Here is a 6,000-nt window from a genome sequence, read left to right as displayed (position 1 = left end):
AATTTGTCGCAAAGGTGTGGGCAGAAAACTGCAGAACTAGTTTACTCTAGATCACTGTAAAACATGCGGAAAATTCACGCAAAAAACAGTCGTCTCAAATGCGTCGCTGTCATTATTTATCGCTTAAAATGAAATGTCTCTTTTCAAGGGTGCGTTTGTTTTCTTTGCCCTACCCTGTTCAGGGGTTCAAAAGCTCTGGAGTTTTCCGGCTCACCCCGCTTCGGGACGATCTCCAGTATGTTCCTGACCGCTACCGTGAAGGGACCTTCCGCAGGAACTTAAGTTGTATAGGTGTGAACTTCGCGAGAGTGGGGGAACGTGCGGAGATTTGAATTTTTAAAAAGGACGCTCAGAACAACGGAAGATTTTTTGAACACGTGAGTACTTTTTACAAAATTTACGATCAGAAAAAACATTTTTTCACAAATATGTTACTTTAATTTTTAAGCTTATTAAAATTAAAACTGTTTTAAACTACAAAATAATGCGCGTAAACGGGAATTATCAAATGATTTAGTTTTCACACAAATTGTGGAAGAAATTATTTTTTCTATTTAAATATCAACCAACTTTTAAAAATTTTGAATACGTGTGTTTTAATGGTTATGCAGTTAAATATGTAGGTACACAACGTTTGAATGTTTAATAAGCCTATATTAATGTGTTAGTGTCTGTTTGTGAAGCAAGTAAACACGCAATTTTCGCCTGTGTAAGCAAACACATTGATTTAGGTATACGAAAACTTTTTGTTACCCTCACATATGCAAAGTTTATTGAAGATTTGAATGAACTACATACATTCACACAAATTTGAAAAAAAATCTATTTTTATATAGGTACTACTAATTATGATGTTATGTATATTGTCCACCTTGTGGTGTAATGGTAAGCGCGTTTTTCTACCATGCATGAGTTCTCGGCATGGTTGACATGAAACATTTTTTGGAAAAGGTGTTTTTACACTAAAATACTTCATAGTCCCTGGACTGGCACCTAAATCTAAATACTGATCATCTTACCTTCCTGTGAAAAAAATGATCAAAATACGCTGCGAATGGTATACCAAATCAGCACCATGCACCATAGGTACCGAAAGGGAATAATAAATTTCAAAATAAAAAAATAAATAAAATAAAATAAATAAATTTAAAAAAAACAAGTATATTGTGGTAACTATTTAATATGTAATATATAGGTATATATAAAAAATGAAACTTTTACGTATCATTAATTATGCTATTCTAATTCATTAATTTGTGAAATAAATCACTTTTCACACTGTATAACATTCACCATTCTTTCCTTATTCGAACATCCGTCTATGTTCTGTTATTATTTTCATAAATTGAAGAATGCTGACACCTTTATTCATGTAGATGAGATGTCTACAAACATTTCTGCGTAGGTATACTCAAAATATTGTTATTCATTTCAAGTGTTACGACTTACGTGATACAACTTTAAATTCAATAAATGAAAATACATGTTTTTTTTTTAATCCTACAAATGTAAGTAACGCATTCCGTCGGTACAATTTTTGGCCTCTTTTTAAAACAAATCAGGCGTTATTTAAAAAAAATGTGCTTTTTATATTGGCTCCTAATGCTTCAAGAGTTAAATTTGTTGCAAGAGTGAGGGAAAACATTTGGACATACTCAAAACATTGTTGCTTCAAGAGTTTTTTGGTTTCCATATCCAAAGGAAATAATCCAATAGCGTCAAATCATAGAATCGTAGAGCCTAATTAACATGACCATTTCTGTAAATAAAATTGTCGTCAATCTTTTCAGGCCGTAAATTCGTTCGTAAAATGTTCAAACATGGGCAGAATGGTGAATGTTACATAGCGTGTAAAGTGGCCACTTAAACCAGCCAATGACAGGTCATAAGCCCTGTAAATGCCTAGACTTCCATATTCCCTTCTCAAAAATATTTTCCCTCTCTGTTGAAATAAATTTAAATACGAACAACTCCCTAGGGAGGAAATCCAGCCAGTCTGCAAGCATTTGGACATAATCAAACATGGTTCAATTATATTTTATTGCTTTTTACCAAATGCGGTTGATACAAATGGGACAATACAGTTAATTTGTTTTGCTGAACGAGTGTTTATATTTTGTTGGGTTCTTTTGACCTGACCCAATTTATATTAAAATTTAAGTAGTACCTCACAAACAATTGTCTTACATCCAATATCTTTAACTCAGCGAATAGATCTTCCGTTGGATACCTCAAGGGTTTTTTGAGAATGATCTTCATGATCCATTTTTGTGCTATTTTTACTGGTTTCATTATTTCAAAGCTTACAAAAAGATCACAACGAGGCCCAAGTAAAGAACTTTAAGCCCAGGACACTAATGTAATGAGAAGGCAGTTGTTTTATAATAAACAAACAAATAAATCACAACGCTGTTTTTCTTAACAAGAATGCATAATATTTTTCCTTTAATTTATTGTTATTATTCAGAGCAAAAAATTACAACGGAACATTATTTTATAAAAATTCAACATGTACATAATGGGATACGTTAAATACTCTCCCATTACGTAAAAGAATAAAAAATGTACGATAATGGGGAATGACAATGATGTCCTTTATATTTTTGCTTAATAAATATTCCTAAAATTACAAATTATACCGTGTTTTCAATGAATGTCATATAAAAAAAACTATGGATGTAATTTTTTACTTCTTTATCAAATATTTTATTTTTCAGACTCTTCTTTTGATTTCCTTTATTCATTTCATTTAAGAAAAATGTATACATACCTAGTTTCTATACATTTATGCAACTTATCATGCACGCAAGCCGATTATTGTGACTTTTGACATGTCCAACTTTCCAAGTATTTGTTGGATTTGGTCATGCCATGTATTTGCCCGTCTTTCTCGTTTGTTTGTATCAACATTCGCATACCAAATATTTTTAGCCAGCCTTTCACTGTCCATTTGCTATACGCGTAATTGTCTTGATAATGCTTGTCTCGGCCTGGCTGGCATGCTGTATGGTCAGTATGGATCTCGACATATTTGCAGATATCGTAGATAGATTTACCAAACATTTGCCTGTTGCATTTTGACAACATTCTACGTACGTTCATAAATAATACTAATTATCAAACAGATTATACTAAATTAAACACATTATATTGGCTACAAAAATAGGAATACCTTTAAATTTGATTAAGAAAAAAATATAATAAAGCATTTACTATGTAATACCTGTCATTTGTCTTCACATGTGGTCTAGAAATGTATTTATTTTTCCATATGCTAGGTTCTTATTGATAAAACATTTTTTTATTTCTTCGTCTCGTAAAAATACCCCCTCTATGATCGATTGAAGAAACGGAAGTTTTCGTTATCATTAATATTTAAAATGTCCTCTTAACTCAACAGGTATGCCAGAACTCATACACTGACTGAGTTGACGTCACCAATAGTGATCGATTATGGACTATAAATATAAAACACATACCTACGTATAAATTTTTATGTATGCCCATCAAAATGTATATGTCAGTGACCCGCTTTTCGATTTTAAGTCAGCCAATCAAACTAATTTTAACGAAAAACCTGATAATTGTTTTATTTTATTAACATTTTTTCGCTATCGGAATATATTACGAGTACAGACATCAGATTCCACCGAGCCACTTTTTGTGGCTTGTTGTTAGAGATATACCTACATAAAATTAATCCTACTCAAAAATAAATAGTTTTATATCTACTCGTACACGATAGCAGTCAAATTAAAAACAGTAAAACTCGTATATGATAAATTTTAAAAGTAATTTTTACATCAAAACATATTAAATTCATAAATTTAAAAAATATATTATTTTATACTGCATTAATATAAAAACTCTTGATCGAGTAGGCAATTCCTTATTTTTTATTATTGCTACATCTAAATCAATAAGTTGGAATTAAACAAAAAATATCAGGCACAACATAATTTGAAATTCTGATACCATATTTATTACAAATTTTAGGGATAGCTTACCAAGCTATCATTATAACTAAAGCGAGTGTTAGGATTAAGGTTTTATAAATTTAAAAAAATATTACAGTTATTCTGTTCTAAAATTATACACAGCCACAACATTCCTTGCATTGGCAGTGTTTTGAGTGATCTGTACAGGAGGCTTTTCTTATCTTTCTGTTTGAATAATTCTACATTCAAATTATGGAATACTGTTACAGTGGACTCTGCATCATATTGGTTCTGGTCAAATGATGATCCCATGATTTTATACCATATCTTACTATGGACTACTAAAGAAAAGGTTCAACAAGAGCCGTAGTCTATCACAAATCTTAAAAATTTGGCGATACTAATTAAAATTATGGTCAATGTATACCTAAACACCTAAAAACCTACATTCTTTTTAAAATATAATGTGCTCGCAATTACAGGGATAATGAATTTCATCGAGCAAACAATTGGTGCTATAATATTTGTCAGAATTTTTTTTTGTATGAGGAGATTTTAAATTCATTGCGTGTGGCATCGGTTCATATGTTATATTACTAATTTTCGTGTCACATGTGTAATTCGCATATTCTACTGAATATATTATTTATGAATATATTGAAGAAAAACTGTCCAAAAAAATTACCAAGAATTAAGAAAAAATATTGCCAACGAAATAGGTTAAATTGTTAAAAATGTCTAAATCTGAAAAAAAAAATCAAAAGTACTTTAGTTGATAGTTTTTAAGGATTTTATATGCATCTACATGCAAAAAACAAATTTTTATTTAATGTTTTATTAGATTTTCTTTTGATATTTGTTTGTTTTGCATTTTTTTTAATATTATAAACAATAAAAGCAAAACAAACCGTTCTTCAAATACGAATTTTACATAACAAAGGTAAATTTTGGAATTAAAAATTACTTTAAATGTATAATTATTGTTTTTAAAAAAAATTAAAACAAGTAAAAATTATTTCTAGATTCTTCCTGTTTTTATTACCCTTTTCAGTGAAAACGTTTGATGGTGTTTTTAATTAACGTCTGGATATTTTTTTACGCAATCAAAGGCCAATTCATTTTGTTTTGATCCTATCTGCTATTTTGATCCTTTGATCCTGGCTGCTATTTTGAACGTTCTCGCGGCTGTAGAAAAAGATTTTTTAGTGCGTATTTGCTTACAATATACACGCTATAAAAGTGTTTTCGACGGCCGTGGCCGCTTATGACATGAGTGAAATTGCCCGAAATGGATTGGTGACGGACTTATCCCCATTCGACTTCCTTATTCAGTCGAAAACATTAGTCCAGGGTTCTGGTTCTATTTCACACAAAGAACTCTATTCTTCATCCTTCCGAGCACAGTGAAAAATATAAATATAAAATAATTCGTCTTATTTATTCTGTAATGTATCAAGAGAAACTATTTGTAATTTGAACGCTCTATACATAATTTAAGATAAATATCATATCAAATCAAATCTGATGAAATTTTTTTAAACTTATTGCACTCTTGACGTCTGAATTTATTTTATGATTTTATTTATCCTATGATCTGTCACGGCTTCAGGTTCAGAGGCCCACTTCACTCTGCAACAACTTGATTCCCATTTTCTAGCACGGTTATTAACTAGTTGAAAATTACAAAAAAAGCGTATTTTGTGAAATCATAGTTAAATTGATAGGATGCAAATACATGTTTGCTTTGAAAAGGAGGATTTATTACTATATCAGACCTCCATATTTTATAATTTTTCATATCTCTAAAACTGTTCAATGAATTTTATAAGGATAATAATATATAAAATAGAGATTAATTATTTGAATTAGTTTCGATATAAACTTTTGTTAAAATTATGGATAAAAAAATCAGATTTAAATAGCTCATTTTTTTAATGAATAGAATATACTTTTTTCATGCCTTTTAGCATGCTTTCCTATTTCGAGATAACTGACACTATCATTAATACTACTCTCGACTCAATGCACAGTAACATAAAGCCAGCTTTCATTGGAGACATCC

General features: G+C 30.2%; 1 protein-coding gene across 1 annotated transcript in view; it reads left to right on the top strand.

The window, feature by feature from the left end:
• The first annotated feature begins 257 nt into the window (after positions 1 to 257).
• The window catches only part of eys (eyes shut), a 111,848-nt gene continuing 106,105 nt past the window's right edge, over positions 258 to 6,000 (top strand). The window contains exon 1 of the mRNA XM_088226688.1: positions 258 to 377. The gene's annotated coding sequence lies outside the window, so the exon portion shown is untranslated. The remainder of the gene's footprint in view (positions 378 to 6,000) is intronic.

This window comes from Micrasema longulum, unplaced genomic scaffold (genome assembly GCF_059751315.1).
Source record: "Micrasema longulum isolate JH-2025_06_02 unplaced genomic scaffold, ASM5975131v1 h1tg000461l, whole genome shotgun sequence".
NCBI classification, from domain to species: domain Eukaryota; kingdom Metazoa; phylum Arthropoda; class Insecta; order Trichoptera; family Brachycentridae; genus Micrasema; species Micrasema longulum.
Note: the sequence above shows the minus strand (reverse complement) of the source record. Positions and strands in the feature narration are given on the sequence as shown.